This window comes from Geotrypetes seraphini, chromosome 14 (assembly GCF_902459505.1).
Source record: "Geotrypetes seraphini chromosome 14, aGeoSer1.1, whole genome shotgun sequence".
In the NCBI taxonomy this organism is placed as follows: Eukaryota; Metazoa; Chordata; class Amphibia; order Gymnophiona; family Dermophiidae; genus Geotrypetes; species Geotrypetes seraphini.
Genome location: NC_047097.1, coordinates 67,505,165 through 67,532,371, shown reverse-complemented (window position 1 = coordinate 67,532,371; position 27,207 = coordinate 67,505,165). Strand labels below are relative to the sequence as shown.

Below are 27,207 nucleotides of genomic sequence, written 5' to 3'. Positions count from 1 at the left end.
AAGTTTGAAAGGTACGTGGCAGGGGGGATGGGGAAGAGGGAGGGGGAGGGGCGCCTCTGCCCCAGGTACCTCTCACACTCACTACGCCACTGCCTGCGTCTTCAACATCTTGTATTTCTCATAAAATCAGGTTATTCTTTGCCCGCCACTTTACCTTTCAAATATTCTCATCATTCTTAAAAATCAATGGCTGGTTTTCAGTTTAATTAAAACAGGCTTATCAGAGTACAGTGAAACTGAACAGTTGTCTGGCCTCCACTGTATGAAGATTATCAACATCCATTTACGCTTGCCAATTAATTAAAGGAGCCTCGGAGTTTCAAAATGCCAACGATTTTTGGTGATGAGAGAGAATACAGCTTTCACTGCAAGCAATATTTATTTATTTTGACACTGATATGGCATTGATAGCAGACAGACAAGTGCACAGCAAAAGAACTAGTAAGAAGCCCATTGATTTGTCCGAAAACAACCGGGCAGGCTAGATGGGCCAACTGGACTTTTACTGCTATAACCTACGATATTACTCCATATGTTTTTGCCTTTGTACATTTCTAGGATTGAGCAGGACAGAAAGATTAGATTCTTACCTCGATCATCTTCTTTCCTGTAGATGTGTCTAGTAGTCCTGAACGCTAGGGGTTATGCATCTCAACCCTCAAGTTGTTTACAGAATATCACTCATCTTTCCCAGTAGACTTGCTCCTGCCCCCTCAGTTTGTACAAAAGCAGTCAAGAAGCACTGTAATGGAAGACGTCACTGGAAGGAGGGTTACAAGGAAAATTCCCCAGCACTATACTTGTGTTCTGCCCTGAAATAAGAATAAAGAAAGAAGATTATCGAGGCAAGATTATCTTTCATTCTAGTGTAATGTGTCTAATAGTCCTGAATGCTAGGGAGATACCAACGCAGTCTCCTGAGTCTAGGATGGGACTACTGAGCCTGCCTTTAATACTGAGGACCCAAAAGTGGCATAGATGTTTACTCTATAGGACTTGGTAAAGGTATGAAGAGTAGACCATGTCACTGCTCTACAAATATCCACAAAGGAGACCACCCGAGCCTCTGCCCATGAAGTAGCCACCCCTCTGATGGAGTGTGCCTTCAACGTAATTGGCGGCTGCTTACCACAGCCCACATATGCGGAGGAATTTGCCGTTTTAATCCATCTGGAGATCAAGGCCTTAGACATAGACCTGCTTTTTTAGCATGAATGGTCAGAACAAAAAGATGATCAGAAACTCAAAACTCAAGGTAGCAAAGAAGCGCACGCCTGATGTCTAGCAAATGCAATATTTTGTCCTCTTCCTTCTATCCCCTAGACCAAAAGGTGGGCGAACGGACTTCCTGATTGAAATGGAAGGCAGAGACTACTTTTGGTTAAAAGGATGGAACCATGCACAAGGAAAGCCCTGCTTCCGTAGTCTTAAGAAACAGCTCTCTGCAAGAGAGAGCTTATATTCAGAGACTCGTCTTGCCAGTGTAATTGCCACCAAGAACACTGTTTTGACAGTCAGACCTAAGACGGAAGCCTCCTTTGAGGGCTCATACAGAACCCTGGTAAAATGGTATTAGGGTTCCAGGAAGGGAATGGTAGATGCACTGGAGGGTGCAATCTGAGAGCCTCTTTAAAGAATCTTGCGCTGCTCCTTGTGCCTTTCTCAAGACCCTCTTGCAAAAATTCCAGGACTGCCGAAATTGGGGCTTGTAAGGAATCAACACTGATCATAGCACATCACTGTCAGAAAGTCTTCCAGGCTTTGGCATAGGTCACCACAGTCAAGGACTTCTTTCTAAACCCAGATACTCCAACAACTGTTATCACATCCTCTGGCAATGAGTTCCAGAGCTTAATTATTCATTGAGTGAAAAAAAAATATCTTCCTATTTGTTTTTGAACTTCATTGAGTGTCCTCTATTCATGTGTTACATTATTTATTTTTATTTATTTGGATTATTTGTTATGCTGCCAAATGATCCAGAGACATCGAGGCAGTTATACAAAAAGAGGATACAAAACTGTGTTAGTAATGTACTACAACACAAAGACAGAAACAGTACCCCCCAAAAAAGTGTGGGGGGGGGGGAGGAAGGCTGCCTGCGTCCTCTTTCAGCACACCTCTCTAGGCCTCTAGAGGCGAGGTGAGCTAAAAGAAGATCCTTGAGTACTGCATTCAGTTCTGGTCTCCTTATCTCAAGAAAGATATAGCGGGGCGGGGATGTGCAGAACTGGCGGTGGGTCTACGGGGTCTGGATTTTCCAAATGGAAAATCTGGTAACGCTACTCATTATGGATATCCTGAAAGCCTGACTGTTCAGCCGATTGGCCTCAGTGGCAGTGTTAACTCAGATGCCAAGGTCATGGGGCTGACCATAGGAGGATCACCAGGGAGATGGTGGCTTCAAGAGCATCTGAAAGCATAGTAGGGAGCGGCAACCAATCAGGGGAGAGCAAGGAGTGGCTGATTGCAGAGTTTCATGTTTATTAAAATTTGATGCAAACGCTTATAACATTAATTTCAAAGCGAATTACAAATATAATAAAATCAGGGTAACAAAACCAAACCACTTAATTATACGTACTTGGACACATTTAGGACAGACTTACAGAGAACAAGAAGAAAGAGGGTAGAACTAGAAAATTTTAGAGAAAGGCAACATTGGAGGGTAACATAGAAGGATGGGGATGGAAGAAAGGAGAATATTTAAATAGATAAAAGGGGAGCCTGCAGTAATCCTATCAGCGAGAAGGAGTTTAGTTTTTGAAAGCATCTTTGTAAAATAAAGTTTTCAGTAAACTTTTCAATCTGTCTAGTACAGATTCTTCTTTGAAATATCCACAACTGTGGAGCAACGACTGGCAGTGGCTCGTTGGGAGGGCTGTAGGGGAGGGGGTAACCTGGTTGGAGAAGTGGGCTGAAAGAGAGAGGGAACTGGTGGGCAGGTAACAAGATAATAGAGAGTTGATTGGGGGGAGAGGGGCAAATGGCTGTCTGAAGGGTAGAGATGGAGGGGCTGCGAACTAAAAAGTTGCGCAGGGACAGAAATCCCGCCCATCCCCGCCAGGCTCCTCTCCGTCCCCACCAGTCCCCGCCAGGATCCTCTCCGTCCTCACCCATCCCCGCCAGGATCCTCTCCGTCCCCACCCGTCCCTGCCAGGATCCTCTCCGTCCTCACCCATCCCAGCCAGGATCCTCTCCGTCTCCACCCGTCCCCGCCAGGATCCTCTCCATCCCACCCATCCCTGCCAGGAACCTCTCCGTCCTCACCCGTCCCCGCCAGGATCCTCTCCGTCCCCACCCGTCCCCGCCAGGATCCTCTCCATCCTCACCCATCCCAGCCAGGATCCTCTCCGTCTCCACCTGTCCCCACCAGGATCCTCTCCATCCCCACCCATCCCTGCCAGGATCCTCTCCGTCCTCACCCGTCCCCGCCAGGATCCTCTCCGTCCCCACCCGTCCCTGCCAGGATCCTCTCCGTCCTCACCCATCCCAGCCAGGATCCTCTCCGTCTCCACCTGTCCCCGCCAGGATCCTCTCCGTCCCCACCCATCCCAGCCAGGATCCTCTCCATCCTCACCCATCCCAGCCAGGATCCTCTTCGTCCTCACCCGTCCCCGCCAGGATCCTCTCCGTCCCCACCCGTCCCCGCCAGGATCCTCTCCATCCTCACCCATCCCAGCCAGGATCCTCTCCGTCTCCACCTGTCCCCGCCAGGATCCTCTCCATCCCCACCCATCCCTGCCAGGATCCTCTCCATCCCCACCCATCCCTGCCAGGATCCTCTCCGTCCTCACCCGTCCCCGCCAGGATCCTCTCCGTCCTCACCCGTCCCCGCCAGGATCCTCTCAATCCTCACCCATCCCAGCCAGGATCCTCTCCGTCCTCACCCGTCCCCGCCAGGATCCTCTCCGTCCCCACCCGTCCCTGCCAGGATCCTCTCCATCCCCACCCATCCCTGCCAGGATCCTCTCCGTCCTCACCCGTCCCCGCCAGGATCCTCTCCATCCCCACCCATCCCAGCCAGGATCCTCTCCGTCTCCACCTGTCCCCGCCAGGATCCTCTCCATCCCCACCCATCCCTGCCAGGATCCTCTCCATCCCCACCCATCCCTGCCAGGATCCTCTCCGTCCTCACCCGTCCCCGCCAGGATCCTCTCCGTCCTCACCCATCCCCGCCAGGATCCTCTCCATCCTCACCCATCCCAGCCAGGATCCTCTCCGTCCTCACCCGTCCCCGCCAGGATCCTCTCCGTCCCCACCCGTCTCTGCCAGGATCCTCTCCGTCCTCACCCATCCCAGCCAGGATCCTCTCCGTCCTCACCCGTCCCCGCCAGGATCCTCTCCATCCCCACCCATCCCTGCCAGGATCCTCTCCGTCCTCACCCATCCCTGCCAGGATCCTCTCCGTCCTCACCCATCCCAGCCAGGATCCTCTCCATCCCCACCCATCCCTGCCAGGATCCTCTCCGTCCCCACCCCTCCCTGCCAGGATCCTCTCCGTCCTCACCCATCCCTGCCAGGATCCTCTCCGTCCTCACCCATCCCAGCCAGGATCCTCTCCATCCCCACCCATCCCTGCCAGGATCCTCTCCGTCCTCACCCGTCCCCGCCAGGATCCTCTCCATCCCCACCCATCCCAGCCAGGATCCTCTCCGTCTCCACCTGTCCCCGCCAGGATCCTCTCCGTTCCCACCCGTCCCCTCCAGGATCCTCTCCATCCCCACCCATCCCAGCCAGGATCCTCTCCGTCTCCACCTGTCCCCGCCAGGATCCTCTCCATCCCCACCCATCCCTGCCAGGATCCTCTCCATCCCCACCCATCCCTGCCAGGATCCTCTCCGTCCTCACCCGTCCCCGCCAGGATCCTCTCCGTCCTCACCCGTCCCCGCCAGGATCCTCTCCATCCTCACCCATCCCAGCCAGGATCCTCTCCGTCCTCACCCGTCCCCGCCAGGATCCTCTCCGTCCCCACCCGTCCCTGCCAGGATCCTCTCCGTCCTCACCCGTCCCTGCCAGGATCCTCTCCGTCCTCACCCATCCCAGCCAGGATCCTCTCCGTCCTCACCCGTCCCCGCCAGGATCCTCTCCATCCCCACCCATCCCTGCCAGGATCCTCTCCATCCTCACCCATCCCAGCCAGGATCCTCTCCATCCCCACCCATCCCTGCCAGGATCCTCTCCGTCCCCACCCATCCCTGCCAGGATCCTCTCCGTCCTCACCCATCCCTGCCAGGATCCTCTCCGTCCCCACCCATCCCAGCCAGGATCCTCTCCGTCCTCACCCATCCCAGCCAGGATCCTCTCCATCCCCACCCATCCCTGCCAGGATCCTCTCCGTCCTCACCCATCCCAGCCAGGATCCTCTCCATCCCCACCCATCCCTGCCAGGATCCTCTCCGTCCCCACCCATCCCTGCCAGGATCCTCTCCGTCCTCACCCATCCCAGCCAGGATCCTCTCCATCCCCACCCATCCCTGCCAGGATCCTCTCCGTCCTCACCCATCCCAGCCAGGATCCTCTCCATCCCCACCCATCCCTGCCAGGATCCTCTCCGTCCTCACCCATCCCCGCCAGGATCCTCTCCATCCCCACCCATCCCTGCCAGGATCCTCTCCGTCCTCACCCATCCCAGCCAGGATCCTCTCCATCCCCACCCATCCCTGCCAGGATCCTCTCCGTCCTCACCCATCCCAGCCAGGATCCTCTCCATCCCCACCCATCCCTGCCAGGATCCTCTCCGTCCTCACCCATCCCAGCCAGGATCCTCTCCATCCCCACCCATCCCAGCCAGGATCCTCTCCATCCCCACCCATCCCCGCCAGGATCCTCTCCATCCCCACCCATCCCTGCCAGGATCCTCTCCGTCCCCACCCATCCCTGCCAGGATCCTCTCCGTCCTCACCCATCCCTGCCAGGATCCTCTCCATCCCCACCCATCCCTGCCAGGATCCTCTCCGTCTCCACCTGTCCCCGCCAGGATCCTCTCCGTCCTCACCCATCCCAGCCAGGATCCTCTCCGTCCTCACCCGTCCCCGCCAGGATCCTCTCCGTCCCCACCCGTCCCTGCCAGGATCCTCTCCATCCCCACCCATCCCTGCCAGGATCCTCTCCGTCCTCACCCGTCCCCGCCAGGATCCTCTCCATCCCCACCCATCCCTGCCAGGATCCTCTCCGTCTCCACCTGTCCCCGCCAGGATCCTCTCCATCCCCACCCATCCCTGCCAGGATCCTCTCCATCCCCACCCATCCCTGCCAGGATCCTCTCCGTCCTCACCCGTCCCCGCCAGGATCCTCTCCGTCCTCACCCGTCCCCGCCAGGATCCTCTCCATCCTCACCCATCCCAGCCAGGATCCTCTCCGTCCTCACCCGTCCCCGCCAGGATCCTCTCCGTCCCCACCCGTCCCTGCCAGGATCCTCTCCGTCCTCACCCATCCCAGCCAGGATCCTCTCCGTCCTCACCCGTCCCCGCCAGGATCCTCTCCCTCCCCACCCGTCCCTGCCAGGATCCTCTCCGTCCTCACCCATCCCTGCCAGGATCCTCTCCGTCCTCACCCATCCCAGCCAGGATCCTCTCCATCCCCACCCATCCCTGCCAGGATCCTCTCCGTCCCCACCCATCCCTGCCAGGATCCTCTCCGTCCTCACCCATCCCTGCCAGGATCCTCTCCGTCCTCACCCATCCCAGCCAGGATCCTCTCCATCCCCACCCATCCCTGCCAGGATCCTCTCCGTCCTCACCCGTCCCCGCCAGGATCCTCTCCATCCCCACCCATCCCAGCCAGGATCCTCTCCGTCCCCACCCGTCCCCGCCAGGATCCTCTCCGTCCCCACCCGTCCCCGCCAGGATCCTCTCCATCCCCACCCATCCCAGCCAGGATCCTCTCCGTCTCCACCTGTCCCCGCCAGGATCCTCTCCATCCCCACCCATCCCTGCCAGGATCCTCTCCGTCCCCACCCATCCCTGCCAGGATCCTCTCCGTCCTCACCCGTCCCCGCCAGGATCCTCTCCGTCCTCACCCGTCCCCGCCAGGATCCTCTCCATCCTCACCCATCCCAGCCAGGATCCTCTCCGTCCTCACCCGTCCCCGCCAGGATCCTCTCCGTCCCCACCCGTCCCTGCCAGGATCCTCTCCGTCCTCACCCATCCCAGCCAGGATCCTCTCCGTCCTCACCCGTCCCCGCCAGGATCCTCTCCATCCCCACCCATCCCAGCCAGGATCCTCTCCGTCTCCACCTGTCCCCGCCAGGATCCTCTCCATCCCCACCCATCCCTGCCAGGATCCTCTCCATCCCCACCCATCCCTGCCAGGATCCTCTCCGTCCTCACCCGTCCCCGCCAGGATCCTCTCCGTCCTCACCCGTCCCCGCCAGGATCCTCTCCATCCTCACCCATCCCAGCCAGGATCCTCTCCGTCCTCACCCGTCCCCGCCAGGATCCTCTCCGTCCCCACCCGTCCCTGCCAGGATCCTCTCCGTCCTCACCCATCCCAGCCAGGATCCTCTCCGTCCTCACCCGTCCCCGCCAGGATCCTCTCCATCCCCACCCATCCCTGCCAGGATCCTCTCCGTCCTCACCCATCCCAGCCAGGATCCTCTCCATCCCCACCCATCCCTGCCAGGATCCTCTCCGTCCCCACCCATCCCTGCCAGGATCCTCTCCGTCCCCACCCATCCCTGCCAGGATCCTCTCCGTCCCCACCCATCCCAGCCAGGATCCTCTCCGTCCTCACCCATCCCAGCCAGGATCCTCTCCATCCCCACCCATCCCTGCCAGGATCCTCTCCGTCCTCACCCATCCCAGCCAGGATCCTCTCCATCCCCACCCATCCCTGCCAGGATCCTCTCCGTCCCCACCCATCCCTGCCAGGATCCTCTCCGTCCTCACCCATCCCAGCCAGGATCCTCTCCATCCCCACCCATCCCTGCCAGGATCCTCTCCGTCCTCACCCATCCCAGCCAGGATCCTCTCCATCCCCACCCATCCCTGCCAGGATCCTCTCCGTCCTCACCCATCCCAGCCAGGATCCTCTCCATCTCCACCCATCCCTGCCAGGATCCTCTCCGTCCTCACCCATCCCAGCCAGGATCCTCTCCATCCCCACCCATCCCTGCCAGGATCCTCTCCGTCCTCACCCATCCCCGCCAGGATCCTCTCCATCCCCACCCATCCCTGCCAGGATCCTCTCCGTCCTCACCCATCCCAGCCAGGATCCTCTCCATCCCCACCCATCCCAGCCAGGATCCTCTCCATCCCCACCCATCCCAGCCAGGATCCTCTCCATCCCCACCCATCCCTGCCAGGATCCTCTCCGTCCCCACCCATCCCTGCCAGGATCCTCTCCGTCCTCACCCATCCCTGCCAGGATCCTCTCCATCCCCACCCATCCCTGCCAGGATCCTCTCCGTCTCCACCTGTCCCCGCCAGGATCCTCTCCGTCCTCACCCGTCCCCGCCAGGATCCTCTCCATCCTCACCCATCCCAGCCAGGATCCTCTCCGTCCTCACCCGTCCCCGCCAGGATCCTCTCCGTCCCCACCCGTCCCTGCCAGGATCCTCTCCATCCCCACCCATCCCTGCCAGGATCCTCTCCGTCCTCACCCGTCCCCGCCAGGATCCTCTCCATCCCCACCCATCCCAGCCAGGATCCTCTCCGTCTCCACCTGTCCCCGCCAGGATCCTCTCCATCCCCACCCATCCCTGCCAGGATCCTCTCCATCCCCACCCATCCCTGCCAGGATCCTCTCCGTCCTCACCCGTCCCCGCCAGGATCCTCTCCGTCCTCACCCGTCCCCGCCAGGATCCTCTCCATCCTCACCCATCCCAGCCAGGATCCTCTCCGTCCTCACCCGTCCCCGCCAGGATCCTCTCCGTCCCCACCCGTCCCTGCCAGGATCCTCTCCGTCCTCACCCATCCCAGCCAGGATCCTCTCCGTCCTCACCCGTCCCCGCCAGGATCCTCTCCATCCCCACCCATCCCTGCCAGGATCCTCTCCGTCCTCACCCATCCCTGCCAGGATCCTCTCCGTCCTCACCCATCCCAGCCAGGATCCTCTCCATCCCCACCCATCCCTGCCAGGATCCTCTCCGTCCCCACCCATCCCTGCCAGGATCCTCTCCGTCCTCACCCATCCCTGCCAGGATCCTCTCCGTCCTCACCCATCCCAGCCAGGATCCTCTCCATCCCCACCCATCCCTGCCAGGATCCTCTCCGTCCTCACCCGTCCCCGCCAGGATCCTCTCCATCCCCACCCATCCCAGCCAGGATCCTCTCCGTCCCCACCCGTCCCCGCCAGGATCCTCTCCGTTCCCACCCGTCCCCGCCAGGATCCTCTCCATCCCCACCCATCCCAGCCAGGATCCTCTCCGTCTCCACCTGTCCCCGCCAGGATCCTCTCCATCCCCACCCATCCCTGCCAGGATCCTCTCCATCCCCACCCATCCCTGCCAGGATCCTCTCCGTCCTCACCCGTCCCTGCCAGGATCCTCTCCGTCCTCACCCGTCCCCGCCAGGATCCTCTCCATCCTCACCCATCCCAGCCAGGATCCTCTCCGTCCTCACCCGTCCCCGCCAGGATCCTCTCCGTCCCCACCCGTCCCTGCCAGGATCCTCTCCGTCCTCACCCATCCCAGCCAGGATCCTCTCCGTCCTCACCCGTCCCCGCCAGGATCCTCTCCATCCCCACCCATCCCTGCCAGGATCCTCTCCGTCCTCACCCATCCCAGCCAGGATCCTCTCCATCCCCACCCATCCCTGCCAGGATCCTCTCCATCCCCACCCATCCCTGCCAGGATCCTCTCCGTCCTCACCCATCCCTGCCAGGATCCTCTCCGTCCCCACCCATCCCAGCCAGGATCCTCTCCGTCCTCACCCATCCCAGCCAGGATCCTCTCCATCCCCACCCATCCCTGCCAGGATCCTCTCCGTCCTCACCCATCCCAGCCAGGATCCTCTCCATCCCTGCCAGGATCCTCTCCGTCCTCACCCATCCCAGCCAGGATCCTCTCCATCCCCACCCATCCCAGCCAGGATCCTCTCCATCCCCACCCATCCCAGCCAGGATCCTCTCCATCCCCACCCATCCCTGCCAGGATCCTCTCCGTCTCCACCTGTCCCCGCCAGGATCCTCTCCGTCCTCACCCGTCCCTGCCAGGATCCTCTCCGTCCCCACCCGTCCCAGCAAGGAATTACCTCCATCCCTATCCATCCCCATAAAAAGCAGCAATTACTTCTGACAGGATCATCAATTCCACAGTTTCTTTTGTGTTTCCACTGCTGTTTTCCTTGTGGAATCTCTTTGGTGGAACCCTTTTTTTGTGTTCTGTTCAGGTAATTAACTTATAAACCCCCTCTTTTACTAAGGCTGACGTGTCTATTATATTATATAGACAAACCTTGCTTCCAAAGCCTTCCATCCCCGTGGGAGTCCCGTGGGCCAGAGGGGGGTCCCCATGGGCGTTCCGTGGGTTAGGGGGGATTCCCGCGGGATTCCCGCGATCCCCGTGCAGACCTCTACTATGAACCATGCACAGACAAGCGAAGGTGGTCAGACTCATTTGAGAGCTACTCAGGACGAGTAAAATCCAAGTGCCACAGCCAAATTTCTACACTCCATAATAACCTGGCAACCAGGATTAGTCGATCCCCTGCTCGCTCACAAGTTACACAACAGTTATGAAATCATTATTTAGTACATTGCCCTTGTTTGATTTTCCTTTGTTGAGAGCACTGTTTTGTTTGGGGAGGGAGTTAACTTTTGAGCGCATGCCAATGAAAATAAACAACTCAAGGTTTAAAAGAGAGAGAGAGAGAAAAAGAAAGCCTCATTCTGTGACGCAGAGTCTGGCAGGCAATTTGTTCAGGAATCAAACCCATAGGAGGCACTTGCAGAGCTGGAGGGGGCAGAGTTGGCTGGATTTGAAGACAGTTGAATGGTTCCAAATGAGCATCACAGCTCAAAACTCTTCATGCATCAAAGAGGAAGGCAAGAAACGGCTCACCCGGGATCTGTCCTTACCAAATCTGTCCAAACGCATCACCACCAACATAAACTAAATGGGCTAGGGAGGCCGCCTTACCCCATGGAAGAGTCTGTCACTGAAGCATGAGGTCATTTGAAAGGCTTGACAGGCTGTAGAACATTTCATCAGTGCCATGAGGGACCCGCAGTTGCTTTTTGCTCTTGGCACACCATTTACTTCTTGGCCTGTGTCAGCCTCTCTCAGAGCAAGTGCGGGTGAAGTCGACTGTCAGAAGGAAAGAGAAGCCTGGTGCCCATCGCAAAGTTTACTGGAATGACTCTTGTACACATCAATCCTTTCGTATTTGCCTGAGTTTTTCAAGGAAGAGTTGGCCAAGCATAGCAGTTGCCAATAGTTTGAATGTCTGCTCTCTTCCCTGGAATACTGATATAGAAAATCTCCAAAACTGGTGACCATTTAAGAGCTAGATTTAAATTTCTGGTAAATGTAAGGCAAAAGAAAGGTGCAGAAGATAGGGTGTGCAGTCCAAAAAATTATCATTTTATTTATGGGATGTTTCATTTTCTTTCAATTGCATGTACACACTATTTTCCATTCTGCGGTCAGACTTATCTTCGGGCTGAAGAAATTCGATCAAGTGACACCTTATTACCGGCAGTTGCACTGGCTGCCGACGGAAGCACGCGTAAGGTTTAAATTCGCCTGCCTCTGCTTCAAAGCACTATATGGACTAGCCCCCAAATACATAATGGACCTTTTCTCCTTTTCCACCAACAAACGCAAGAGAAACACGCATTCAAAATTAATTTCCCCTCCAGTTAGAGGTTGCAAACTGAAAAAACACCACGAACACCTTCTCTCTCACCAAGCAGCCTTATGGGGTAAAGACTTAGATCAACTGCTTTCGCCCACTACTTACGGGGAATTTAGGGAGCGCCTAAAAACATACCTGTCCCTGAAATACCTAAATAACTAACCCGCTCTCCTCTCTCTCTCCTCAATAACGGTCCTCCCGACCTCCTACCCTTTGCCTCTCTCCCCTCTCAAGCCCGCATAGAATTTCACGGTACTGTGATACATATAAACTGTTATCTTTATCATATCGTAATTTTTCGCTGTATTTTTACAGAAATGTGCGGCCTATTCCAAACAGGTCCTCTCAGACATTACTTACCAAACTGTATATCTTATACTCTTGCACAGCAAATTGTATTTCTATAATTGTGCTTCCTTAATGTTTCTGCACTCTGTATTCCCTCTGACCATCTGCATATTGTAATTCGCTAAATGTCCAGCTCTCTTGATTGTAAACTGCCTAGAAGTCGCAAGATTGTGGGGGTATAGAAGAATAAAGTTATTATTATTATTAAAATACCCAAAATATTAAGTGTGTGTGTGTGTGTGGGGGGGGGGGGTCCTGTACTTTTGGGCAAAAAATAACATGAAATAATTACAGTAAAACCTTGGATTTCAAGTAACTTGGTTTACAAGTGTTTTGCAAACAAGCAAAACATTTGATTAAATTTTAACTTGATATACAATACAAGTATATTCAGTATACACGCGTCACATCATCACAACTGAGCTGATGGTTCTTCTCTCTCTGACCATTAAATTTTCTATTCTGTTCTCCCAATGGAACTCCAGAACAATTTGCATGAATTTATTCAGGTACTCAAGCACTTTTCCCTGTCCTGTCAGGCTCACAATCTATCTAATGTACCTGGGGTAACGGGGGGTATTAAGTGACTTGCCCAGGGTAACAAGGAGCAGCGTGGGTTTGAACCCACAACCTCAGGGTGCTGAGGCTGTAGCTTTAACCACTGCACCCCCCCTCTGTCAAAGCAGGCTCATGATCTTGCTGTGTTACCTGGGGCAAAAGAGAGTTAAGTGACTTGCCCAGGGTCACAGGGAGCAGGCTGAGATTGAGCTCACAACACTGACCACAAGGCCACACCTCCGAGGCTCAGCTCTGGATTGGGCTGGAGGAGAACGTTGTGCTACGCCACAAGGGATTACAGCACCTCGTACCCAGTTAGGAGACTGCCACAAAGCACAAGGGGATGGAGTGGTTCGAGGATCCATAAATGTTATCACCATAACCCCATCTGAGAGGTCTGCACCCCTTTTCCATGACCCCCCACCAAGGACCTGGGGGTCTTCCTTGTTCACATTAATTGGTTCTATTAAGACGCTCCCTTAGGAACATCGGATGGGCAGACTGGATGGGCCATTTGGCCTTTATCTGCCATCGTGTTTCTATGTTTCTAAGTAGTGCACTTACAAAATATCGGAGAAAATATTTCTTCACTCAACGTGTAATTAAACTCTGGAATTCATGTAAGGGCAAAGGGATTGGGACTTGTATACCGCCTTTTTGTAGTTTTGCAAGCTCATTTAAAAGTGGTTTACATACAGGCATTTTCCCTCCCTGTCCCAGTGAGCTCACATTCTATCTACTGAAATTGAGGCCATGGAGGATTAAGCGACTTGCCATTTGGAGTTAAAGAGCTATTCCACTCGCTCCAGCTGGGCTGCATTTCACCTTTTTACCTGCTGGCAGGACTGATCACCTTACTGTGTAGTTCATATCACCTACACATTGGTCATGTGACCCCAAAGGAGTAACGGCAGCCTTGCCGTCAGCATCTGGCTTAGAAACTCATGAGTTAAACTGAGCTGTCTCATATCCATAATCGCAGTGACGATTACCAAAAAAGCGTAATGACTTATCTGTAACATTGAATAACTATGTGGACATGCTATTTTAATATACATAATCAGAGTGGTACTTCCTGGTTGGCTAAATCGACCTACACACACACCCCTTTGCAGGCTCCATATCAAATTTCATTTGTACAGCTGATACCTCATAAATATGTTGTTTAGGGATTTAACAGACGAATAATGAAATCTACAACATGTGTAAAAGACATCTGGAATTTAGCTATGTATTTCGGACTAGAGGGATGGGCTGGACTCATTTATGACATCTGCCTTTGATTTCAGCCCCATTTAAACTTTTTTTTACCACAGATAAATCTGTGCTAACTGTACCAGGATCAAAGCTGCCTCCTTCCGCTCCCAGGTCACACTTGAACCTGCCAGATCTGTAGCCGTGGAAAAGAAAGGTGATGTTGGAGGCACAATTGGTATAGGGCAGGGGTAGGCAATTCCAGTCCTCGAGAGCCAGAGCCAGGTCAGGTTTTCAGGATATCCACAATAAATATGCATGAGATAGATTTGCATCTCAAGGAGGCAGTGCATGCAAATCTATCTCATACATATTCATTGAGGATATCCTGAAAACCTGACCTGGCTGCAGCTCTGGAGGACTGGAATTGCCTACTTCTGGTATAGGGGGTAGTTAGACACTGATGTCTCTGAATTATACAGCTAGCCTAGTTACTGGGTACAAAAACCTCTAGCTCAGTGGTTCCCAACCCTGTCCTGGAGGAACACCAGGCCAATTGGGTTTTCAGGCTAGCCCTAATGAATATGCATGAAGCAAATTTGCATGCCTATCACTTCCATCATATGCAAATCTCTCTCATGCATATTCATTAGGGCTAGCCTGAAAACCCGATTGGCCTGGTGTTCCTCCAGGACAGGGTTGGGAATCACTGCTCTAGCTTACCATATGGCTCCAGAAAAAGGAGGATGGATTGAGACATTAGGCTTTATTTCCCATTAAAAGCAATGAAAGGAAAACCTGGATATCTCAATCCATCCTCCTTTTTCAGGAGCCATATGGCAACACTACGATGAGTCTGGAATGAAGGAGCAAAGTGGACTCTGAACTTATTGCATACTGGTTTCCGTCTAAGACAGGGGTGTCAAAGTCCCTCCTCGAGGGCCGCAATCCAGTCGGGTTTTCAGGATTTCCCCAATGAGTATGCATGAGATCTATTAGCATACAATGAAAGCAGTGCATGCAAATAGATCTCATGCATATTCATTGGGGAAATCCTGGAAACTCGACTGGATTGCGGCCCTCAAGAAGGGATTTTGAGACCCCTGCTATAGAGTATGTGCAGTCTTTGGCTTTAGGGTGCCACAGTCAGGGCCAGTCGAAGGGTATCTGACACCCTAGATCAGAGGTGTCAAAGTTCCTCCTCGAGGGCCGCAATCCAGTCGGGTTTTCAGGATTTCCCCAATGAGTATGCATGAGATCTATCAGCATACAATGAAAGCAGTGCATGCAAATAGATCTCATGCATAGTCATTGGGGAAATCCTGAAATCCCGACTGGATTGCGGCCCTCGAGGAGGGACTTTGACACCCCTGATCTAAGAGAACACTAAGGGCTGTGTTCAGCCAATGGCGAAGGAAGACAAGCACTGGGAAAACTCAGCACTCTTTCTATAAAAGGTTGCTCCAGGATAAACACCCTTCATAGAACAGCGCCTAGTAGGGATTCCCATACCCAACTTTAGACGCAAGGACTTAGGCCAGCTGAAGCCTGCTGTAAATCCTGGCACACAAGCTGGGCACAGATCCCAAGAATTATATACCAACACTGCATTAATCTTTTAAGGACACCCCAGACCTGTCCATGGCCCTCCCGTGGTCACTCGCCTTTTTGGGTCATGGGCTATGGGATTTGGGCACCCAGTGCACAAGCAAATGCCTGTCAATGATTAGCATCCAATTACTTAAGTTAATTGGTTCATTATATCAAATTTGGTTGCACGCACTTCTCTGGCTTGTGCCCAAATGTGGGGGTATTTGGGTGTCCTTTATCGCCATGTTGCTCAAGATGGACCTGGAGTAACCCCTTGCCAGTTGGGTTTTCAGGATCTCCACAATGAATATGCATGAAATTGATTTTCATACACCACCGCCATTAATCTCTTTCAGTGCGGAGATCCTGAAAACCCGACTGGCAAGGGGTTACTCCAGGAGTAACTTGGGAAACACTTCAGGAAGAAGGGAAAAGCTTGGCTCGTCTGCCAGCTCTTAATGAAAGCAGCAGCTCCCTAGCTCGTCACGTATATTATTACTATTTATCATTCTATATGTAGTGCTGAAATTCCCTGCTCAGAAGAGTTTACAATCCAATTAGGCCAGACGGGACAAATAGGGGTTGGGGGTTTCTTGCAGAGACAATGATAGGTATCATATCATGAGTGGGAGTAGAAGGCGGCCTCAAAAAAGTGGGCTTTTACCTTGGACACGTTACTACTCGAAAGGGTCCAGAGAAGAGCGACTAAAATGGTTAAGGGGCTGGAGGAGTTGCCGTATAGTGAGAGATTGGAGAAACTGGGCCTCTTCTCCCTTGAAAAGAGGAGACTGAGAGAGGACATGATCGAAACATTCAAGATAATGAAGGGAATAGACTTAGTAGATAAAGACAGACTGTTCACCTTCTCCAAAGTAGGGAGAACGAGAGGGCACTCTCTAAAGTTAAAAGGGGATCAATTCCTTACAAATGTAAGGAAGTTCTTCTTCACCCAGAGAGTGGTGGAGAGCTGGAACGCTCTTCCAGAGTCTGTTGTAGGGGAAAACACCCTCCAGGGTTACAAGACTAAGCTGGACAAGTTCCTGCTAAACTGGAAGGTACGCAGGTGAGGCTGGACTCATTTAGAGTACTGGTCTTTGACCTGGGGGCCACCACGTGAGCGGACTGCTGGGCAGGATGAACCACGGTCTGACCCAGCAGCGGCAATTCTTATGTTCTTATTTGAATACTGCCAGAGACGGAGTTTGGCATATTGTCTTAGGTAGTGTGTTCCAGGCATACAGTGCAGTAAGATAGAAGTGACGGAGTCTGGAGTTGGCAGTATAGAAGAGGGACTTACCCACTTTACCAACACTTGCTTATCCACTTCTAGTTTAGCTGAAATCATTTTCCTGCGCCTATTCTGGTTTCATGTGTAATTTTCTTTAAGTTAGAAAATAAAAGTGACATGCTTAACTCATTCTTCTCTCACTATCTACCAAGATATTTTAATTTTGCATTGTGTTGACATTGTAAGTAACATTCTATGACATCCAGTATATTATCTGATTATGTTTACGACTGTAATGGTCCCTGGCCCACACGGCTTAGTCTTGCTGCACAGCACCCTCGGCTGAATTTCTTGCAGGCGGCAATAATTAAAACGTACTCTGGCTCAAGGAGGAGGTTAGGAGATTAGGAACATAGCAACATAAGTAAATTTCCCCAAGATTTTGTCTGCGACTCCCTTATGGAAAAAAAAAAATCGACATCTCCCACTAGGACACCAGACAGATGGCAGGATATCTTCCAAAGCATTTCCATGCGAAGCGAGGACTATAAATATAGACAGAAGTGTAACGTGCTTAATTAAACAAAGCTGTAATGAGAAGGTAGAGAGACAGATCAAATCAAGTCCCACAAACTTGAACTACCTTGATCTACAATGCAAGAAGCAATGGCTGGGGGTCAGCACGGGTTGGTAGGTTCCTGGAGCCTGAGAGGCAGATCACAATTTTGGGTTTGAATTTCTTAAATGATTATACCACCAGGCAGGCGCTTGAGGTTGAAATTGTCCAGGACCAGTGTGTTCTCCTGGAATGGAATAAGATTCCAATGTACATACGCCAGCAGGATAATCTGCGTAATTTTAAGCGATTATTGACGAGGTATTTATTTTGCAAGACGAAGTATGGGGGGGTTTAAGCTTTTGGTGTGTATTTGAGCGCTGGCCGCTTATCTCTCCTTTTGTCTTAAATGTGTAATGTTTTCTTTTCTTTTGACATTGTGTATGCGTTTGTTCTGCAGGATAAAAATGAATAAATTACTACAATGTACTGAGTCGAGGGTCAGCTAGTATTGTGCTTGTATTTACTTTGAATGAGTCCAGAAGGTCCAATTTGTCCTAAATCAAGCCACATACACAGCGATTTGTAAATCATAAAACTGCAGCCCAAACATCATGAAACATGATCCGTGGGGTGGGACGTCCCATAAGGTTACCTCACCGCTTTCATACACTGCCTTCTGATGCAAGCCATATGGTGAGTTAGATGTCCTACACCAGTGTTCTTCAACGCCGGTCCATGGACCAGTGCCGGTCCACAGGGCCAGCACGTGCATCAGGCCCAAAACAGTGCCGGTCCACGGTGCGATCAATGCGGCGTTATCTTTGAGCCAGCTCCCTCTTCCTAACTGATTCAGTGCACAAAGCCATGGGCAGTGGCTCCTACGAGTGTCCTGCGCCTGAACCGGAAGCCTTGGCTTCCAGATGAGGCACGGGACGTGCAAGGTGCAATTAGTACTATTATGGGGACGGGGTTTGGGGTGGAGATTGGGTAGAGATGGGCGGGGTCTGGCCCACGACTTAGCCCAGTGTTCTTCAACCGCCGGTCCACGGTGCGGTCAATGTGGCGTTATCTTCGAGCCAGCTCCCTCTTCCTCACTGATTCAATGCACAAAGCCATGGGCAGCGGCTCCTATGGGCATCCTGCGCCTGAACCCGAAGCCTTCTCTCTGATGTTGCAACATCAGAGGGAAGGCTTCCAGATGAGGCACGGGACGTGCAAGATGCAATTAGTACTATTAAGGGGCGGGGTCTGTGGTGGAGATTGGGTAGAGATGGGTGGGGTCTGGCCCACGAATTAGCCCAGTGTTCTTCAACCGCCGGTCCACAGACTGATGCCGGTCCACAGAATAATTATTTTATTTCTGCTGGTCCATAGGTGTAAAAAGGTTGAAAAACACCTACACTACAGAGACCAAACACAAACAAGTTGACAAGAACTTTTTAATGGAAACAATTCGTAAATAAGTAAAACCTTGGAAGGCCCACAGAAGTTGCATTCCCATTCACATGAGGCTTTTGTCACAGAAAAAAAATATATATGTATATATTAATAATGTTCTGAAAACCATGTACAACACCTATGTAGAATCATTATAAAATTCTGAGACCAAGTTCTGAGCCATGGAAAGGGTAAGACATTATAACAAAGAAAGTCCCCCCAAAAAAAAGACACCCCAAAACTAAATTCCTGTCAAAATAGTGTTGGTTAGCACTGTCTGCAAGACACCACTTAAATTGTACATATCGGAACACTTCTTTATGGCAAGATAGTCATTCGCTTTGGAAACAAACCTGTGCTTCAGAAAGATTTCTAGTGTTATATTAGACAATTTTGCAGTATTATAAATTAAGACTAAAAATAGAGCTTTGAGGATAAATCCTTATGTCTTCCTGAATTTAAGTTACAAAGGAAATGAGACAAGAAAGGTTATGCAATCAATGTAGAAGACGGGGAAAAGGGACACAGCCATGTACTGAAAAACACAGAAGGAAGCGGCCTTGAGAATAGCGGGGCAGTCGCTTTTCTAATATACAGCCAGAAAACCTGCAACTGGCTCGCGTCTGCTTCAGGCGATTAAGCCAGCTGATAACTGCAACAGAGAGAATAGCTTTTGTAACACTGAACAACTAATTAAAAAAGAATGAAAAGGATGCATTTTCTCTGCGGTCAACTACTGCATATACTCAAATATAAACCTAGATTTTGGGGTGAAAAAAAATATGACCCCCAAAATGGGAGCCTCTGTTTATATTTCAGTCTTCACCCTCTTAGATCCATCACAGGCCTCTTCCCAGGCCTACTTTAAGCTCTACTGTAGAGAATGACATGAGGGACAAATTTTTTCCCATCCCCACAGGAATTCAATTTCCCTGTCCTGTCCCCATGAGTTTTGTCACTGTCCCTTTCCTGTAGGCTCTGCCTTAACCACACAAACCTCAAACATGTATGATTTTAAAGTGTTCGAGGCTTGTGCAGATGAGGACGGAGCTTAGGCACTGGTGGAATGAGGCATTATGACATCACATAAGTAGCAACATTCTAGAGCTCAGATTGTGATGTCATAATGCCTCATTCCACCAATGCCTAAGCTCCGCCCTCATCTGCACAAGCCTCAGACACTTCAATATCATAAGTTTGAGGCCTGTGCGGTTAAGGCAGAGCTTACAGGAATGGGGCAGGGACAAAACTTGTGGGGACAGGACAGGGAAATTGAATTCCTGGCAGGGACGGGAAAAAATTTGTCCCATTGTCATTCTCTAGTCACAAGGAGTAGGCTGTGATTGAACTCACAAGCTCAGGGTGCTGAGGCCACTCACTCCCACAGTAACCTTGCAAGACTGACACGAGTTTGGTTTATATTCCTTGTTGGGGGGGGGGGGTGAGAAAAAAAGGTCATCACGGTTTATATTCAAGTCTATACAGCATTCTTTTTCCCGACATACAAATTGTAACATTGAAAATCCTCCAGTAGATCAATTTAAAGACAATACAACCCACCTAGCAGCAATGCTGAGTCTTACACTACAATCACATCTTTGTGGGTTCTTAGCAGAAGACGCTCATGATAACACATGTAGCTTTGTACTGTTTAGTGGTTACTGAGAATTCAGTATGCAAAAAAAAAAATAGGCCTGTGTCACTTAAAAAGGTACATTCCAATCAGCATTTACATAATACCACACTATACGCTCATTATAAAATCCAAATATAAATATATATATGTATATATACTTATAGTAAATGCATATATTATGTCAGTATTCACATAAAATGCTCTTTAAACTCTTAATTATAGAAACTATGTTTTTGAAAGGACAATAAAAACATGTAAAATCACAACTACAGAGCAAGGCCGATTGCAAGGAGGTAAACTTTGCCCCAAGCCCGCCAACAGTAAGTTACCATTAAGCGCCATTCTCTATACAGCTATTAGGGCTCTGATTTTAAGGGGAAAGGGACTGGAGCTTGTATACTGCCTTTTTGTAATTCCACAACCACACTCAAAGCAGTTTATACAGATACAGTGGTGCCTCGCATAAAGAACGCCTCGCAACGCTGCACACAACGAACTTCATGTCATGATTCATACAACGAACTTCGTTTCACACAACGAAGTCGCCCGAGCTTCCACGATCGCTGCCGATGTATTGCATCCTTCCGCGCAGGCGCTGCAGGCAGTCGTTAGTCACTGCGCTTAACGCGTTTCACATAACGAACTTACTCCTGGAACGAATTAAGTTCGTTGTGTGAGGCACCACTGTACTTTGTTTGCATCTGGCACAATGGAGGACTAAGCGACTTGCCCATGGCCACAAGGAGCAGCCCTGGAATTTGATCCCACAATCTCTGGGTTCAGAGGTTTTTGGGCCACTCCTCACCTCCTAAAAGATGGATGCCGAGGAACGTGGTGCATAATGCTCTTCGGTTGGGCACCATTTATAGAATCATAACTCTATAACTATCAAATATAGGATGAAGAGATCTATTATAAGTCATAACCTAATTTAAGCAATGATCTCCTAGGTAGGAGAAAAAGAATAGTATTGATAATTTTGGCTATTTACAGAAGAGGTTTTTCGATTGATGAAAGACAACAGAACCCATGTGTCCAATTGGATTGTCTTGTGGGGTTGCCGAGATCTTTTTCCTCTCTTAGTTAAGAAAATCTTGGACTACAGAGGAGATCATTGCTTAGGTTAAGTTATACCGTTCATAGAATCACATGTAGCAATGCCTACATTGGACCTACGCACTGGTAGGCATCAAAATCTTAGGTGCCCCTTATCTATGCCAGGGTTTTCTTGGCCTAAATACCAGCACCTAGGTTCAATTTAGATGCCCAGACATAAAACACGACCAAGATCCATCCCTAACCATGCCCACTTTCTGGTAGGCGCTTACCCAAAAGAGGTAGATGCCTATTGAGGAAGGCGCCTACCTCTTTAAATTTTTCCCAATTATTACATTACATTACTGGCTTTTATTCCGCCATTACCTTGCGGTTCAGGGCAGATTACATAAGAGGTTATCTGGACATTTCCAGGAGTGTTAGAGTAGAGCGGGTTACTTCGGGGGATTGAAATGCTTCCTGTGGTGTTAGTTTGTCTTGATGGATTTCTTGAATAGCAGGGTTTTTATTTCTCTTCTGAAATAACGGCTAATTACAAATTTAAATTAGGCGCCTAGATTGGCTAGACGTGCCGATCTCAGCGTCTAACTTCGGGCGCCATTTATAGAATCTGAGCCTTAGTGTTTACCATTACTGGGCTCAATATTCAAAGGAATGTTGCAAGTTAGGCTCCTAAATTGGTCCATTTGAAAATTTACCAGGACTAAGCGCCTAAGCTTATACTCAAATGGAGTAGATATTCAGCCCCACCACTGGCATTATTCACGGACATTTAATGCCAGACCATGCATAAGTGACAGAGCCTGAAGGGCCCCTTTCACAAAGCCAGGCTAGAGAGTCCTGCGTGGCAAATTCAACGCAGCTTATCCAATGCCTATGGGCCGGGATTTGAACTTGGATCCTTCCAGCTCCCAGCCCACTGCTCTGATCATAACGCTACTCCTCCACTCTAGGACCTAGCATGCACTTCCATAATCACAAAAAGCATAAGGTCTTTCACCTAATACTGTACATATGTTTGAAATGGATTCCAGTGACCTTTGAATATATGTCCTAGGACAAGGTAAAAAGAGGAAGAGAATACAGGAGTTAAAAGGCGCCAACGACAATGTCTAGACAAGAGGGCTAACCAGGAGGAAGTCTTCCAAGTTCAAATGAAAAGGTGTACAAGTGTTTCTCCTCTGAGGCGTTCTCAGAAAACCCTTTCTGAAGATTCAAAAGCTCCATCTTCCTACACTCCGACATAGAAAGAATTCAAGATCTAGAATCATAAATCCATACCAGGTACAGACAAGGGGTATGTGTAGCGATTTTCGTTTTAATGTGCCTCCCTTGACTTCAACGAACAAGAAAGCCACGGCATGATGGCTGAAACGCCGGTTCTTTCTACACAGACGCGGCGAGACCCGGAAACCTGCTACAAACATGACACCAGCCACGGAAGCCTAAGAGAACAGTACCTATTGACCCTGGGCGTGCATGGGAATGGTGCGTCATTTCACTCAACGATTCATATGATTTTTCATCCCCATTTTAATGGCACATGTACCGATTATTCCACCTTCTTCCTTGCAACACAGGGGACGAAAAATTCCCAGTTATGGCACGTATTAAGGACTGAATGACAAGAAGCGGCAAACCTAAATATGGTGATAACAATACTATTCTCAAAGGCAGCTTGGAAAAGTATAGCTCTGATGCAAAGACCTTTTCTTAGTAATCAGGGGCATAGCTATGGGTGGGTTTGGGCGGGCCCTACCTGCACATTCTCAGCTCAGACCTGCCCACTCTCTCCCACGGTGGCATGGTGAGCACATGGGAGATAACGGCCTGGCAAGGGCCCAGGAGCGCAGGCCATGGAAGATAATGCTGTTGCAGCTCAGGCACTGTGTCTGGGCTCGCAGCAGCACTGCACCTCCATGCAGCCCATTGCTCCACCTCCAGGAAAGGGCAACTCCCACCTGCAGCAGTCCCAGCTCTGGAGCTGTGGAGCATGCAGAGATCAATAGCGCATTTGGTAGGGATTGGGAGGGAGAGAAAGAGAAGGAAAGAGATGCCCACTTTGGGCTGAGGCCCATCTAAAATTGGCTGTCTGGCTACACCACTCTTAATAATGCACAGATGATATGCATTTGAAAGGAAACTCTGCAATGAGAGGGCATAGGTTGAAGTTAAGAGGTGATAGGCTCTGGAATAATCTAAGGAAATACTTTTTTACAGAAAGGGTGGTAGATGCATAGGTGTCAGGTCAGAAGCGCGCCGGGACAAAGGCGCGCGCAGACAATTGAGCGCGGAGGTGCACGCCGCAGAAAATTACTGTTTTTAGGGCTCCGACGGGAGTGGGGTGTTGGGGGGAACACCCCATTTTACTTAATAGAGATCGCGCCGCGTTGTGGGGGCATTGTGGGGGATTTGGGGGGTTGTAACCCCCCACATTTTACTGAAAACTTCACTTTTTCCCTGTTTTTAGGGAAAAAGTTAAGTTTACAGTAAAATGTGGAGGCTTACAACAACCCAAACACCCCACAACGCCGGCACAATCTCTATTAAGTAAACTGGGGGGGCTCCCCAAAATAACCTCCCATCGGAGCCCCTAAAAACTGTAATTTTCTTCGGCGCGCGCCTCCGTCTTGCACTCAGTTGTCGGCGCGCGCCTTTGTCTTTCGCGGGGTTGTCTATGAACCAGATGCATAGAACAGTCTCCCAGAAGAGGTGGTGGAGACAGGGACTGCGTCTGAATTCAAGAGGGCCTGGGATAGGCAGGTGGGATCTCTCGGAGAGAGAAAGAGATAATGGTTACTGGGGATGGGCAGACTGGATGGGCCATTTGGCCTTTATCTGCCATCATGTTACAATGTTTCTATAACCATGAAGTTCTATGACATCATAATGCAGCTGTAAAGAGCCTTAGCCTATAGGAAGAGGAGATGCAAATGTTAAGAGCCTTAGCCAATAGGGAGAGGAGGAGATAGTGGATGCTGCGGATGGGCCATTTGGCCTTTATCTGCCATCATGTTACAATGTTTCTATAACCATGAAGTTCTATGACATCATAATGCAGCTGTAAAGAGCCTTAGCCTATAAGAAGAGGAGATGCAAATGTTAAGAACCTTAGCCAATAGGGAGAGGAGGAGATAGTGGATGCTGCAGATGGGCATTTGGCCTCTATCTGCCATCATGTTTCTATGTTTCTATAAGACCCTTCTCTAAACAAGGCTATAAGACATTAAGGGCTCCTTTACGAAGGCGTGTTAGGGCCCTAACGTGCGGCATAGCGTGCGCTAAAATGCCGCACGCGCTATCCGCCACCGCCTCCTCTTGAGCAGGCGGCAGTTTTTCGGCTAGCGCGCACTATGGCGTGCGCTAATCCGGTGCGTGCGCTAAAAACGCTAGCACACCTTTGTAAAAAGAGCCCTAAGAGCTGCTATATGAGCAGAACTTTCTTCAAGGCATTCCCCATCTCTCTACCACTCTTAAAAACGTCCCCCTTCCTCCAGAGCTTCTCAACCCAGTCCTCAAAAATGACCCAGCCACTCAGATTTCTGAAATATCTACAATGAGTATGCATGAGTTGAATTTGCATACTAAGTGGGCAGTGCATGCAAAACTCTCGCGTGCATATTCATTGTGGATATCCTGAAAACCTGACTGGCTAGGTTTGACCCAAGGACTGGGTTGGGAACCCTTGTCCTAAGCACATATTCAGCAATTCGAGGTACTGGTCACAGGAAGTCTCCTTTGAGACTTAACCCCTTCACTGCCACTTTGTTGCCAAAAGGAACGATACCAAAATGCATGCAATCGCATATCTCCTCTTTTTGTCGAAAAACCGATACCTTTATAGCATACCTAAACCCGAAAACAGGGCACAAATCCGATGCCAAGACAGAAGCGGCCGCTTTCCACATTGCTTTAGATTTAATGGGTTAAAGCACAATGACTTTGGCAATCAAAAGAATACAACAGAGACCACCCATTATAATCTAAAAAAGTTCTCTTAATATATTTACAAAACACAAGAGGAAATCTTGCTCTATTGCGTTTTCACATACGTTGCGTCTTTCTCAAGGAATTGTGTCTCTAAACATGACAGAACTGAACCGCACTTATGAGCCAGAGCACGTTGGCCATAACCTCATCCTCACAAATTTTCTGATGCTCCTGTTCACACTTAGCCAACGAGCTTCTTTTCTCATGAGGTAACGGCACTTTTCCAAGTTAAAGACTGAGTCTTCTTCAAATTGCTGCCTTTTACTGCGAACAGAGTCCTTCAGCGTCATAAGCATAACAAGGAACTGCTTTCACACAAATGGGTTTTTTTTTCAAAACTGAAGTTGGCTTTATTCACACTGCGATTGTATCCTCAGAATCTTAGTTTGGTTCGTTTATTCTTCAAGAGTCCTGAAAAAGGTATTATATATATATTCCAAAACACTGACAATGTTGTGTTTGACTTTTGAGTGAATTTCAGCCAATAAAGATCCCATACAGAAACATCTCGCCTATTCCTACTTCTTTGGGTTTTATTCTTCGATGATTCACCATGCCAGGGCTGCAGGAGTACAAGTTATCACTAATGAATATGCACGAGATAGGATTTGTATGCAATGGAGGTAGTATCCATTCAGATCTATCTCATGCATATTCATTAGGGATAGCTTCAAAACCTGACCTGTTGGCAGGACTTGAGGCCTGAACTCCTAAATCCCTGACTATGCAAAACAATGTATCCACCCCAGTAGAGGTCAAGAACTCTTCATATTTACTAAGAAAAGAACTGAAGGAATGAGAGAAAACACAACGCCGACTAGAATGGGAAAGTTCATAGACAGATTAACAGCCTTGTGTTTTAAATGCATTCACAAGCTCTTCTTGAGAGATATAAAGTGGAAAGAAGTGAAGAATCGTGGTGCACCCCTCTCCTCAAGGTAGTTTTGTCAATCACAGTCTCTGCTCGTTAGAGCAAGACAGAGTGTAGACTTAAAACATGCAATACTTAATACCGTCCTGGACATTTTCCAGCCTCTGCTTGGAGGGTACATGCATGAGGCAAGAAGTCTTTAAAAAGAACTGTGGTAGAGCTATGTGGAATGGTCCCAATCAGAAATCAAAAGATACTTTCAAGAGGTCTCTATGAACATACTAAACTAAACCTTAGGTTTGTATAACGCGCCATCTCCACAAGCGTAGAGCTCGGCACGGTTTACAGAGTTAGGAAGAAAGGAACTCCAATGAAGGGTTATAGGAAAGGAACAAGAAGAAAGAGAGGGACAAGGGTCCTAGAGAGCAGGAGGTGTTAGATTTTTGAAAAGAGCCAAGTTTTCAGGTGTTTGCGGAAGAATTGGAGGGAGTTTGAATTTCTGAGCGAGGTTGTGAGGTTGTTCCAGAGTTCTGTGGTTCTAAAGGGGAGGGATGTTCCTAGTTTTCCTGCGCGGGATATACCTTTTGTAGAAGGGAATGATAGTTTCAGTTTTTGGGAAGATCTGGTGGAGTTAGGGTTAGAGGAGTTCCAAAGGAGTGGAATAACGGGAGGAAGGATGCCGTGTAGAAATACTTAAAATACATCAGCCCCTCCTCACATAGAAAAACACTCTCCCAATATTTTAACACTGTGGCCATCATTAATATCAAACGACTATGACAATACTCAACACCGGGCCACACCCAAAACCTGGGTAACTTCTGATTCTCCCTTTGCTCCACCCCCAGACTGCTCCAGTATTATCCAGATACTGGGGGGGGGGGCAGTGAAGATATACAGCAGCATGATCCAGAGAATTTCGTTATCTATCGAAACAGGAGC

At 50.2% G+C, this 27,207-nt stretch overlaps 1 protein-coding gene across 1 annotated transcript in view; it reads right to left on the bottom strand.

The window, feature by feature from the left end:
- LOC117348212 (F-actin-capping protein subunit alpha-1-like) overlaps window positions 1-27,207 on the bottom strand; it is a 46,525-nt gene that overhangs the window by 16,858 nt on the left and 2,460 nt on the right. The gene's annotated exons all lie outside the window — the stretch shown is intronic.